This window comes from Triplophysa rosa, linkage group LG12 (assembly GCF_024868665.1).
Source record: "Triplophysa rosa linkage group LG12, Trosa_1v2, whole genome shotgun sequence".
Taxonomy (NCBI): Eukaryota; Metazoa; Chordata; class Actinopteri; order Cypriniformes; family Nemacheilidae; genus Triplophysa; species Triplophysa rosa.
Window position 1 is genome coordinate 7,981,084 of NC_079901.1, and position 15,009 is coordinate 7,996,092.

General features: G+C 39.7%; 1 protein-coding gene across 10 annotated transcripts in view; it reads left to right on the forward strand.

Annotated features, from left to right (window-relative positions):
• large2 (LARGE xylosyl- and glucuronyltransferase 2) overlaps positions 1-15,009 on the forward strand; it is a 136,088-nt gene that overhangs the window by 93,402 nt on the left and 27,677 nt on the right. For 6 of the 10 annotated variants that reach the window (XM_057347778.1, XM_057347773.1, XM_057347780.1 and 3 more), the window contains exon 2: positions 3,523-3,589. The gene's annotated coding sequence lies outside the window, so the exon portion shown is untranslated. Of the gene's footprint in view, positions 1-3,522; positions 3,590-8,683; positions 8,767-15,009 lie in introns of all 10 variants that reach the window. The other 4 variants (XM_057347774.1, XM_057347781.1, XM_057347782.1 and 1 more) reach the window with 2 other exon arrangements.

The window sequence follows — 15,009 nt, forward strand, 5'->3', positions numbered from 1 at the left end:
AAAGGACCAAGGAGTTGTTGTAGTTCTTGGCCGTTGAGTTAGCTCACTTCCATTGGGGCACGGCTGCTTATCTGATTAGAATCTGTTTGCCTGACCTCCACCTCTCTAATGTATTCCACAGTGAGGTGTCTTCAATTGAGATCGTGCTCCAGCATAGCTGCATAATGCAGAGATGTGTGTCCGCACACACACACATACTTTCACAAAGAAACACACACATATGTGCTGTTTGATTATGAGATTAAGAGCCGTCTCCCCAGATGCCTGAGTTTAATATGCCTTGGCAACTCTTAGATCGACTGAAGATTGATTTGATGGATAGGTGCAGCCGTGGCAGGTGCAGGTCACGAACAGAATCGGGCCATTTGATTGGCTGATTGTTTCGTTGAAGCCGATGACTGATGAATTGGTTGACCTGAGATCAGACTGCAGCGTTTCATGGTATGCATGGAAATAGTCTAGAAGACAATGGAATATCATATGGAATATAAATCAACTCGGACACCAAAACCTCTACTTTTCAGTAATTGGATGAAAATGAACAATATAACGCTCTTTAAGTTGCAAAATGAAAATGAAAATGCATTCCCCGGATTGATTATATATGTTTAAGATAGTCAAGCAAAACTGTAGCAAAATTCAAATTCAAATGTTATTTTCCCTAAACGCATTAACATTAACGGATCGAACATTTGGGATGGCATTTTCATTTACACACTGCGCGTTGGGTGTTGCAAAATTCAATGTGGACTTGAAAATGCATTTCAAGCTGGCCACGCCCCCTCCCCGGTACAGCGTCATTGTGTGAAGGCGGAGCCAGCATCGCTCGTTACGTGCATGGATGTGCGGCTGCAAAGCTGATAAAAACATTAAATCGCATGCACATGAATTGGAGCACAAAGACAAAAATTACTTGCGTGTTTTTAAAAATTATTACGTGTCTGTAGACGATAGAACTAGTAGCTACATTGCTAGAACATCTTGTAGAGAATTCTCTGCCTTATCAAGCGGTGAGCTCGCTAGTTGAATGTCTCATAATCACTAAAAGTTGACTTTCTCATACGCGTTTTCATCATGAACACATTAAGTATTTTGATTATTGTCTTTTTTGTCACAATATGTTCACACAATCGTTCAGAATGGTCGTTTTGTGAGACACTCTTCAGTAACTTCAGTTATCCAGTTACACTGCATCTGTACAACACAAACACGATCCATCCACGTGAAAAAACACCTGTCTGTACTGTGCTAATAACACACCTGTCTGTACTGTGCTACTTTCGTGCTGGAGGCAGTGTAAGGGGTGAGATTATGCACAAATATACATAAACATTGCCAAAGTGGAGATCTGCCCTTACGAAAATTAACCTTGGTTTCTAATTCATCCGGATGCTGCAGTTTGGGCTGTGACAGATCCACTGTAACTCGATTCCTGAAGTTACGGAAACGTTGCGCCACAAAAACAGTTTCTGAATGATTGTGTTAAGATATTGACTAAGACAACAAATACTGAATGTGTTTATGATGAAAATGTGAAAGCGATTTAATGCTTTTATCATCTCTGCAGTCGTACGTGTTTTCAACACCTCAAAACAACACAGGTAACGAGCGATGCTGGCTCCGCCTTCACACAATGACGCCGTACCGGGGAGGGGGCGTGGCCAGCTCGAAATGCATTTTCAAGTCCACATTGAATTTTGCAACACCCAACGCACTTAATCTTGCACATATGTTATTTAAAATGTATATTTAAATACACAATTGCATTGTCATTTTACATACTGCATTGCCATTTTGCGTATTGCATTTCAAATTGAAAATAGCAACCAATATGCTTCCATAGAACTGAGATTAATAAATTCTTTAAAAGTATTGTTCATGTTAGCTAATGCATTCAAGATCCAATTTGTAATCTATTGACAGAAATGCAATATAATATACATAACTATGTTTTCAGAGGTGTAAGACCTTACATAATGAAGCATTATGTTTTTATTATGTTAGAATAATCTATTTATATCTACATACACCGCGGGTCTCCTTTCATGGAGTTCGCCATGTTGTTTCGACAGTAGCCCTAAACGGACAAACTGCTACAGAACGTGTTTCGTAAATACGTTATCTCCTTCGGCAAAGAAGCGTAAACGTGGCGACATCTTAGTTCTGTGTCTGCCACCGTAGTGCTTCAAATGGGAGAGTGGAGTGAGAATTTGGTTGCAAATCGCAACCTCACCGCTAGATTTCGCTAAATTTCATACACTGGACAATGAAAGAAATGTTCAAAACTTGGTTTTACTTATAATGTATATTTTCCTCGATGATCAATGAATTGTGGTTTTTGTCTCGCTTTATCCTGAGCATTACCCAGTGTCCTTTAGAGGAGCTGATAAGAATTGTTTCAGTCCAGCCACTACAGCTCCCATCACAACGCTCTTCACTCAGTTAAAACTGTTTAAAAAGCATTCAGAGCGGCTGCCAGTTAACTTAGATTTGACAGATGAGCTTGTGCCTCAATATGACTCCTTTATATAAGTCTCCGTGCTTGTATTTTGTCACTACAATATTCCGTTTTTCACAGCTTTTCCAAGAACAGAAACGGGTCTTGACTCTTAGATCATAAAAAGCTCTTGGATAATTCCAAACTCACATCGCTTCATAAAACACTTACTTTATGAACCAAGCATTTTTCTCTCTCTCAGACACCCTCATTTCAGTCATCTTTACAACACCGCCCCTCACCAGTCTGTGGAGATATTCCCTTGATTTTAATGACTCTTCTATTACGTCCCAGTGGGGTCCAGTAATGACCCCTTATTATGCTATTTGGGCACAAACTGAAGTGACAGCACTGCAATTAAGAGCCAAAGATCACTAAGAAATTGGAATTACAGAAAACCCCTGCAGGCTCCTCAACATGCTGCACACATTCCAGCCCCCATAGACGTCAGCCTACAGCTCCTCAATCCTGACACCAGAATCTTGATATTTTGTAATGAGATGTCTATCGGAGTTCCGCAATCCATGTAGTGAGATTTAATAAATTTTTGTAATGGATTTATAGGCTTGAAGGTCATTGTTTTTGGCGCTTTATGTATTTTTTTTAACAAAGTAAATCTGATTATACATCGTTTGTTGGAGTGTTCTCAGCTCTTTTATTTTTGCTATGCTCAGTCCAGTGGGCTTGTTTCGGGTAGAAGGAAACAATATTTTAGCAATGATCTACATTCTACATATAGAGACACAGCGAGAGATTAAACGCATTTCCTTTCCAGCCAAACAAAAGTGTGGAGCGATGGTTCCCGGAGAGCTCAGGCTCGGTTGTATCGACTCCAGATTTTGTTTACTCAATCACCACATTGTGCTGCACCTCACGGGCCTCGGTTCACGCGCTCCTGAGTGATCCGTCTCCTCTGTTCAACCTCGATCGATACATATCAATGTTCCTGCTTGTTACGTTGCATCCCAACGAATGAAATAACATTTAATTCACATCTTCATCTTACAACTTTTTTCTTATTACAGGTTTTGGAGACGTTGGGAATAAGGCGGTCACATTAAAACGCTGCACGTGGGCCGGCGGGAATTTCTGGTGAGTGAATGATGGAGGTTTATTTTCATAATGTGAAATAATAATAATAAAGGGCTCTTTGCGTGATTTGTGTCAGTGCCTCCTAATGCGAGGTGTCATGCTGTAGGCCTTCTCCCCCGCGTCACCTTGTGCGGAGATCGAACGCTGGTCAAACAATTTCAACTCTGATGTTAGACGCTGACCTTTTGAACCGCAGCCAGTGATTTTCTCGCAATTTGCATGATGTATCATGTGGACTGTGTGGGCAAGAAAATGAGACTAGAGAGACGGTTTTAGTGTGGATCTAGAGTCATCAAGCTGTACGGTTATGTAACCATGTCCTGCCAATGCCTTTGGAAAAAAAAATCTTTTTTTGTATTTTCATATTATGTTTTATCATAATGTATTATGGTCCTTTTGCTGGTGGTATTATAAGTTTTTCTTGCAAAATTTCAGGCCGTGCATGTTATTTTGCAACTTGAATGAGTCTCGATATCATGACATGAAACCTTCATGACTCAAAAACGTGTAAAAATTCATCGTTTATTCATTTATTGTCATCATTTATTCACCCTCATGTCATTCAAAACCTGCATTTGACTCTAAAACACAAAAGAAGATATTTTGTGAAATGTCTCAGTGGAAGTCAATGGGGGCCAGTGTTGTTTGGTGACCAACTGTCAGGGGACGTGGTGAGACACAAGGACAGAGGACCCAGGTGCAGACAGCGGGTAAGGGGTTAACAAGACGTTTACTAAATAATAAAGACAAAACCAAAAAACCCACGAGGGGGTAACACAACAAAACAAGAGAATATCATAACATGACAAGACAGGACTAAGACTAACTAAATTTACACAAGAACTACAGTTAACACTTGACATAATTTACAAAATGACTACACTAGACTAAACTTGACAAGACACAGGGACTTACACCACACGAATCAAAATGAACCAGCACAGGACAGAAAACACAAGGGCATTATAAAGGGGATAAATAAAGAGGGGATCAGGTGAAGGGCATGAAACAATAAACGAGCAATAACGAGGAGACGAGAGGGCAGGAACAGAGACGAGACCGGAGAGGGTGTATGGAAGGCCATAAGGGACAAAATTACCCCTCTCCACATGAAACATGGGGTTCTGTCATGATCCTGCCACTAGACCACGAGGAACATGACATGATGTGGCAGAATCATGACACCAACATTCTTCAAATTATCATCTTTTGTGTTCTGCAGAAGGAAGAAAGTCATACATGTTTGACATGTCATGAGAGTGAATAAACAACGAAAGCATTTTAACTTTAATGTGAGGAACTTCACATTTGAATCACCTAGATGGTAGAACTATCTGTTAATTAAATTACACCTTTTCTTCAGATTTGCTTTCTTTATTTTTACAGCATACACGTCCTGCTATCTTGCTACCAAGCAACCTTGTAAAATCAGCCTTCCTTGACACTATGTCCAGCACTTTTCATATGAAGGTCAAAGCAGGAGCATCATCACACTTGTGCTGAGAAGTGCATTGAAGCATGTAAAAGGGCCTTAATTCAACCTCCCAAAAAATGAAGTAGGAATAAAGCCACGCCGTGATTTGACTACATCAAATGTTCAATAAAGCCACGGTTTATTTGTTCGGAATCAACCTCGAAATCTCCTTTCCTTAAGAGGTTGTCAGGGAAACAATTTGCTGCATTGCTAAAGGTCTAAATAACTCACTTAAATGTTATGTTTTGGGCATCTGAAGGGCACGGATGCACACTTATATACTTTTACATCCGCAAACAAACAATGGCCAAGCTTTTCTAACAGGAACATTGGAGAGAGTGCATTAGCCGAGCTCATAAAATATTGATTGTTACACATTATTTCATTTTATCTGTGGTGGTAATGACTTTTGGCTGCTCTGCCATCAGACTTTGTAGCGGCCTTTCTTGATTGAAGTTCAAGTTACATCCGCTTTCAGGAAGTGAATATGGAAATATGGACAACGTTAAGTGCTGATGTATTTGAGCAGCAGCTGATGTCATTTCATTGCACACCGGGCTGATTCTCTTTATGCTGAGAACATGTAGGCAGGTTAGCGTGAGAATTAGCTCGCGCGGTGGCTGCACGGACCAGAAACGTCAGGCCTCCCTTGGCTTTGGGTAGGATAAAAGGCTCCTGATGGAGCTCTGTGGTGTGTGAACCCTGCTGATAAATGAAGCTTAGACCTGCATGAATTTCCATGATAGTCCAGGTTGGGTTATGTGGGTTAATACTTGTTTGGTGCAGGAACAACCTCTGAGCAATATAAAATTCCTATGGGAGCCAGCGAAACTTTCTAGAAAGGACGTCTTGCTGGGGGAAAAGTGAAAAAACTGTTTAGAGGAAAAGATCATGCTGTTCAGCGATAAAACAGACCTGGGGAAGCCAGTGGATCAGCACCATCTTTTTGTTTAAACTTGCTATTTTCTGGATGTCTTGCTGGTTCCCAGAAGAAAATGTTATTGCTCCGAGACTCCTCTTTCATAGTTCAGGAGATTTATTTGAGTTCTCGGATAGGTTGCATTTTAGTATCATTGTTATCACAGATGTTGCTTCTAAAATTCCTTAAGAGAAAATAGACATTGTTGGGATCTCTTCAAAAGCTCCACTAGAGACATACAGGTTTAATATCATAGCTGTTTAGGAGAAACATTCAAATATGTCATCTGTATTTTTTCTTTCATATGGTTTCAGCTAGTTGCAGGGCTACTTCACCCAAATAGAAAAAAATATTTTATTCCTGGGGGGGGCAGATGGATCCAGGGGGGCCACAGATGTTGTGGGAATTTATGAAATATAGAAATGTATCATGAATTTTATGCAAATCAGAAAAATACCCCCACCAACAAAAATAATTGATGTTTCAGCATTGTATAACTGAAAATGTTTTCATTTGAATTAAAACTAAGATTATAAAAAGATTATAAGTCTTTAATTTGGCGATGCACCCTACACAAAGGGGGCCTTACAATGAACAAGTTTGAGAACGACTTCTGTATATGACTCTTTGTTCTGTGGAGCACAAAAGAAGATATTTCGAGAAATGTGGTTTTGTGTCTATACAATGGAAGTCAATGTTGTTGTTCGGTCACCAACATTCTTCAAAATATCTTCTTTTGTGTCCTGCAGAAGAAAGAAAGTCTGGTTGGAATGTGGTGAGGTGGATTAAAAGATGAAAGTATTTTCATTTTGGGGAAACTGTCCCTTTAAGAAGGCCAGAGGGCATGGCGCTGTTGGTCAGTCATTCCTTAAATAGCTTCCTGGGAAGTGATTTCTAGGACACAAAAGCACGTCAAAGCTCTGTCAAAATCCTTCACACAGACGTTCAAATCCAGCTTGACCTCCGCCGGCTCTAACCTTTCACCTCACCTGTGAGCCAATAACACCCTCCCACGAGGCTTACTGCGAACGCTGCAGAGGCAGTACATGAAATGAACTGTAGCTTCACTAAATAAATCATGTTTGCTAGTAGAGCCCCGAGGGTTCTGAACAGAATATGCGTGTTTTAGTGCGATTTATAGTCATTTCCAACTCTTACAGGATCTTTTATCCCAGACTCCCGCTGGTACACCCAGTGTTAATACCTGATGGTGTTCTCTTTTTACAACGATTGGATTGCTTAGGCCTTCGGCGGCAAAACTCGGATGAGCACGGCAGATGGAAGCTGTAAAGAGTGTCCCAGGGCCGTGCTGGTGTGGAGCGGAGCTGTCTTTGACAGAATGAGAGATTGCCGTGGCTGGTTCAGACGAGCCTAGTGGAGATCACTTTGTTTTGAAGGGCGGTGAAGAGGAGGGGAACACACTGTGATTCATGCCACCCTAATGGAAAGCTCTCAGTGCCCTGGAGTACACACTTCAGTGCAGCACACGCCGGCTTTACTTCCACGGGAAAGTAAAAACGCCTTCCGTTCTCTTTTAGGGGAAGCAGCGTTTTTCAGATGCAGGGTTCATAAACATCAGCTGGTGTTTGGTCGCCCTGTTAACCCCACCCTGTGGGGACATAAGTTGCCCACCGGCCTTTAGCTAAAAGGGGTTTCTGTCCTGTCATCCTTTATAATTTGATAGAATTTCGGAAAGCGCAGAGGCACCACTAGCCTGAAATGCATCTCTGATCGAATAAAATAAGAAGCCTTATGCCTTAAGTGCCTATGGTTTGATAGAAAATAGACCAAAACTGGGTTTTGTAGCCATCTCTGGTCAATTTACGGGTTTTAGCTACACTACATCTCAGTGGAAAGCGTGTTCCCTTGTCTCTCTCACACACAATGGAAGAACAAATTCTGACATATGTTGTATCCAAGTGTTTTCACACTCGATTGGTTTCAGGAGTCTGAGAGCGATTCGCTAGAATAGTGGCTTATATGGGAGTTTACTAAACAGACTATGCTTTTAAAGGGATCATTTTTTTCATCATTTACTCAACCTCATGTTCCATGTATGATTTTCATGATATGATCTTCAGAACACAAAAGAAGATATTTTTAAGATTGTTGGTAACCAAACTACACCTGCCTCCATTGACGTCCATTGTATGGACATAAAACCACATTGACATTTCTCAAAATATCTTCTCTCTGTGTTTCACAATTTTGACCCACATGAGGGTGAATAAATGATCTCAGAATTTTTTATTTTTGCATGAACTATCACCATCTCTTTGGCCAAGGACTGTATGAATGCAAATACGCCCGAAATCTCTTTTAGATGCTTCACTTTTTCAATCACTTATAGGCAAATACAGTTTTTTTTAGATGACTCAAGTGTTAAACCCTCTCTCACTGCTTTAATGCTGGTATTGTTCCTTTGTGTGTACATATATATTATCTATCCATTAGAAAACATATCACACCTAAACTGTTTAATAATGTATCCTCCAGCACAACATGGCATCCAAAAAAGCTTTTATGTCTGGCGTTCCTTCTCACTGGCTCCTGTGAGATCCAATAAAACCCTTCAATGTCTGAGTGTGACTGTGTGTGCGTGTAGTGGTGAAGGGGAGTTAGAGATGCTGTTTGTAAATGAGAGATGATAGTGTGAAACATAGCGGCTCTCTCTCACTTCTCATTCTGTTCTTATTTTTAGACGGAAGCAGGCTCATGAATAATTCAACGGCGGGTTAAATGATGTCACAGATGCAGAAGACGATCAGGGTTTGTTATTGATATGTGCGTGCCGTTTTGCTGTATGTGCTTGTGTTTACTGTGGGGGAAGTGAGCTCACGACTCGCCTGTTATTATGTGGGTAAATGTGAAAGGTTTGAGGTTTGAGAGAGGTCTCTCTCTATTTGGTGTGACAGAGAAGAGGAGTGAAGTGTCATTTTGTTAATATTAAAGGGATTGTTGAGTCAAAAATAGAAATTCTGGCATTATTTATTTACTCTCATGTCATTTAAAAGGGGAACACAAAAGAAGATATTTTGTGAAATATCTCTGTGGTTCTGTGTCCATGTAATGGAAGTCAATGTTGTTTGGTTACCAACATTCTTCAAAATATCTTCTTTTGTGTTCTGCAGAAGAAAGAAAGTCATACAGGTTTGAAATGACGAGGATGAGTAAATTATGATTCATTATGATAAATTATTTTCATCCCAACTTAAAGGAATAGTTCACCCAAAAATGAAAATTCTGTTATCATTTACTCACCCTCAGATTGTTCCAAACCTGTATAAATTTCTTTGTTTTGCTGAACACACAGGAAGAAATTTGGGAAAATGTCAGATCTCTCCCCCCATTGGCTCCCATAGGGAAAATAAATACAATGGTAGTCAATGGAGGGACATTCTTCTCTAAATATCTTCCCATGTGTTCAGCAAAACAAAGAAATGTATGCAGGTTTGGAACAATCTGAGGGTGGGTAAATGATGACAGAATTTTCATTTTTGGGTGAAGTATCCCTTTAAAGGCATAGTTCACTCAAAAATGAAAATTCTGTAATTTGCTCATCCTAGGTCTTTCCAAACTTGTATAACTTTATTCACATCACAGAACACAAAATATTTTCAAAGAAATTCCTGACCATTTTTCATATAATGAAAGTAAACGGGGACTGGCACTGTCAGGCTCCAAAATGGCAAAAAAGCACCATCAGATTTTTATGAAAGTGCTCCGTGTGACTTGAGTCTTCTGAAGTCTCAGCATAGCTTTATGTGCAGACTGAGGATTATTCAGGAAACCTATTTGAAAACGATTAAATTGCAGTTCCATGTGGTGATGCTATAGTGGCACAGAAATCACCCCCTCAAGCTAAAGAGAGAAGCGTTCGACTCCACAGCCAGAGGAGAGTTGTGTCTCAGTAGATAGTATATCTGTGAGATGTCCTCTTTATTGAGTTCACGGTCAGCCTGAACCCAAGATTGGGAAGAAAACAACATCAGCTGCTTCATAGCTTCTCTTGGTCTGTTTACCAAGTTGAAGGCCAGGATGAAAACTTCCAGACGATTGTTTTGTGGGAATGGTTTCAGTTTTTCTTTGTGGAAAATGAACACATAAGAATATAGATTAGGGCTTCCCAGGGCGAGGTGAAAAGTCCTCTGACCTTCGAGACTGCAGACTCTTTCTTACACAATAGACTCTTTAAACAGCTTGTGAATGTATGTATTGACATTCACCGTGATTCTGTGTAGGCTGATTGGATCTTGCGCCAAACCATCTGTGACCTGAACAATAGATATTTCTCGTAAGCGGTTGTGGTTAATTCTCAAAAGGTCACGGCAGACATCCTGCAGGGCTGGAGCCCTGGACGTGAGGAGTAAGAGTCTCTAGACCTTTCAAAAGAGTTCACAGAAACTGTCATAATGCGTTCAGGCTGATGCTGGGTTTGATGACTTTGTCAGTGACAGGACACGTTTTACAAGACAATCTCACGGTAATTCGTGACTAGTTCATGATGTATGAATTTGTAAGATCTTATATGAGGGCAATTCAAGTGTTGTGGATGTGACATTTTTAAACTTGAAATGATAAATTCTCAGAGAATGTATTTATTATCAATATACTAAATCATCGGTTTATATTTTACTAAACCCCAGATGATACATTCCAGGGATCAGAAAAATATCAGTTTATGCACAAGTTTTCTATTAAAAATAAAGACAGAATTATGTTATGGATGTGACAGAAAAAGGAACATACTTTGTAGGATTTCTGTGGATTAAAATGCACAAACCAGAAGCAATAATAGTACTTAACAAATGGAAAAGGGATGATTCTTCATATAATATAAAATAGTACTTTTATTTAAATTTTCAGTAACACTTTAGTATAAGAACCAATTCTCACTATTAACCAGTTGTTATTAGCATGCCTATTATTAGCATATTGGCTGTTTATTAGCACTTATAAAGCACATATTCTGCATGACCATACTCTACATCCCTAATCCTAACCAATACCTAAACCTAACAACTACCTTAAGCCTGGCTCAGACTACAGGATTCTCGGCCATAATTTACCCCGATTTCCCCTCCCGAGAATCTTTGAAAAAATCGGGTCCAGAACCTCGATCGGGTCCGAGGTTCGGCCCAGATTATCACGTAATGTGAGGCGTTCACAGATCGAATCTTACACCTCCCGATCTGCCCCGAGAGAAATCGGGGCCGCCCCGATCATATCAAACATGTTTGATATTTAGGATTTTAAATCGGGGTGATGACGTTGGTACTTTCGCAACAGCCAATGAGAGGCACATCTGCAAGGTGACGGAGGTGACTGACAGACCTTTAAAAATGTCGACCGCGAAAGCTCCTGCAAGGGTACGTTGGACAGCGGAGATGGAGGAACAACTTGTGGCAACAACATGATTGTCTATATAATGTATCCTCCAAAACATACCACAACCGCACAGATAAGGAAAAGAGCTGGGGAGAAGTCGCGTCGGTTTTAAATGTACCGGGTAAGTTAACTGCTAACGTGCAGCTTGTAGTTTCGTTCAACAGATGGTTATTTGGCTACACAGTAGGCATACATATAACATGCGTTTATGTGTTTGTTTTTATGCTGTGTCTTATAACATTAACATAAACATTTATTAACATTAAACTTAAGCGGCTCGCCCAAAGCACATTCATAACTTCAGCCCTAGCAAAAAGCATTATAGCACCCCCTGCTCAAAATACGTTCCCGCGGCTTTGGACAGACAGACAGAGAATCATTCAGAGAGCGACAAAGACGTTATACAACCGTTGCCAGGTGAGATCACGTGAAATTAACTTTGCGATGTCCCTTTGTTTACTTCTGTTTCCCGGTGAGATGACGTAAGAGGCGTCCTCTGGTATGATAATCTTAATATTATCCTGTAGTTGGGTGTTTTAGGATGTCTTTTGATGTGCAATTATGAAATAAAAAAACTTCCAATCAAACTTTCTAAATGTTTATTTTTGCACTTGCTACCTTTAGTCTTATTTATAAACACAACTTTACCCCCCAACGTTTTCTTATCTGGACATTTCACATTCATAAATGCAAGTTTTCAATGGGCAAACCTATTTTTGTAGTGCTTGAAAAAGAGATTCAAATGTAGATGTGATGTCAACATCTAAAAATAGTAAACCCATTAACGGTTACTATTAGCTCCTTTTACAAAACTGCATATCCTATGGCTATGTAAACTATGTGTAATTTAGTTGTACACTGATGAGTGTGAGCTTGTTTAAGATTTTAAATAAAATAATCTGTCAAGATTCTTTTTATGTGTGTGCTGCAACCAGATTTTTAATCTTTCCAGATTTTAAAACTCCTGTAGTCTGACCCAGGTTTAAGATTTTAAATAAGAGAATCTGTCAAGATTCTCCTCATGTGTTGTGCTGCAACCAGAATTTAAAATGTGTCAGGATTTTAAAACTCCTGTAGTCTGAGCCAGGTTTTACTTACTGTTAATAAGCAACAAATTAAGAGTTAACTAAGCAAAAGTCGTAGTTAATAGTTTACTAAAACCGAGAACTGGACCTTAAAATAAAGTGTGACCAAATTTCCATGTGTCCATTTATGAGGAATATGGACTGTTATGGATGTGACACTTCACTTACCTGACTATGGAAACTATGTTTTATAATCTTAAACAGAGACTTCACATGGCTATTTAATTCTCCAAATGTTGACATCTGACCTATCAGTATGGTAAAAACCAGTTAGGGACAGTTAGGTTTAGGAGTGGAGCCTCAATAATTGTTTTTCTAATAATCGTACGTTTCTGGACAATTCACATTGTACAAATTTATACAAATTCGCCACATTGTAAAATAGTCATAAATTCCTGTGAGATCAGGCTGTCAGAACACTGTGTTCTAAATCAAATTTTAATTTAAAAGCATTCATCCACATGCTTTTAGATATAAGAGATAAGAATAATTGGATGCTCAAAATGTTCTCCAACTCTCAAGACTTTTTTGCTTTTCTATATGTGACCTTTAAGCCATGTCATTTTAATTGGTGGGTTGTGAGAAGTTCAAAAGAACCATGGTAACTATAACTATTTAGAAATACAAACTTACAATCTCCGTCTATCACACAGATCATGAAAAAATGGACAAAGCTCCGTTTACTTCCATTGTGAAAAGATGAAGCCAAAATGTCGACAATATTTTTTTGAAATGTCGACGATATGACCGCTGACATATTGGAGCCAGAGTCTGCACAGTAGTGAGCGCACAGTGGTACTGTATCAAGATCCTGCCCTTATTCACAGATGACTCGATCACAAACGATCAAATCATAATGTCACACCCATTATAACTAACCAGTCTTACTGGAAGAATGAACACTTGAACATTGATCAGCATGATAAGAACTAGTTAAAATGACAGAAACCATCTTTGGCCATTAGACACGCAATTGGATGATTCCTGTTCATTTACATAAAGAGAACAGGACAGGTTTATGATCTGTTCTGCAGCCCGCCACCAGAGGGCGATCAAATTGCTTTGGTGTCATTTGCGGCTTGGTATGTCAAATTGAGCAAATATTTGTCATTTTTATGTATCATTTATATATTTACCTTCTTTGACTGGCACCTCATATGGCGTGCGTTTGCACTTATACATTTTAAATGTACAATACTCCCACGATCATTAAAGTTCATTGGTTCGAACGGGTTGGCACCCTGCGCTGGCCAATCGGCCGGTGAATTCAGATATCTCATTCTCCTTCACTGTGGTGACTTGTTTGGTGACAACCTTTCAGGAATCATCCTTCTCAATTAACGTTAAGACAAAATGAACGTCTCTATACCGATTATTAGCATGGCATAAGAAGCTGTTTGCTTCATGTGCCTTTTTATGGTGTTTATCAGCATAATAAAGCTTGGGTTGTGTTGTGGGAATGTGGGGGTATGATAAACTGATTAAGTTTACTCAGCGGAGTGAAGGCGGATGTAAAGATGCTGTCTGTGTTATTTAAGTCATGTCTAAGGTCTCGGATACAGTCGGCGTTCGGGAAGCAAGCGGCAGATGCAGTGATTGACTTAGAAATCTACTTAGAAAAGCAGCCTGGAGCCGGAGATAGAGGTGACCGCAGACCAGAGAGACGCTGCTTAGTGAAGTTTGCTAACCTTGAAGTCAACTCATTCTGTTTCTCATACTGCACTTGTGAGAAGTAAATAAATTCTCCTTTTTCTATTAGCCCGTGTGTGTTATACACAGTATGATAACTTCTTAACTCTTTCACACCCATCACACCAACACTTGGTCAATATTCTCCTCCCACCAGCCATTGTGAATGCAGGCAGGGCACATGCTGGTGCTTCATTGTTCAGGGGACTTTTTGACCTCTGGTCCACTGTAAATCGTCGGGGGGGGACATGCGTATTATATTTCTTGTCGTCATGTAGCGGTCATGTGTAAGAACCCTGTCGCGACAGCAGTCGGAGTTTGTTCGCACTCGGGGGGAGGATTAGAAAGTGTTTTCACTGTTGGTTGGCATTGTTAACATCATTTCCTACATGAGTCTGTGAGTCATAAAATGTGCTGGTGTCTCTGTTCCGGGAGAAGACTGATGAAAAGAAAATTCTTTCAACAAATGTCACACAGAGGTCGGTGCGTTTCAGTGGTTGTTATAACGGACAGAGACAAAACTCAAGATGTGGGAATGTTTAGCCCTCACACAATGGATAAACAGAAGCTTTAGCTAATCTCTAGGATTCTGAAACTATTATTTTTCAGTGAATTTGTCACAGAGATTGGGATATTTTGTTCACAAGGATTAGTATACACAGCTGACGGAGCTGCAGCTTTGCAGTTAGCACACATGGGATGGCATTCTTGTGAATTTTAAGTCGAACTTGTGTCATTTTCTGGTCAATTCCTTTTATCTTTTAAAGACATAGGAATTACAGTTTGCTAAAAATTAAAGAGGTTTTTTTTGGTGACTTAATTTCGTGATTTTTTTTCTCCTATTTTGCATGACTGTAATGTCATG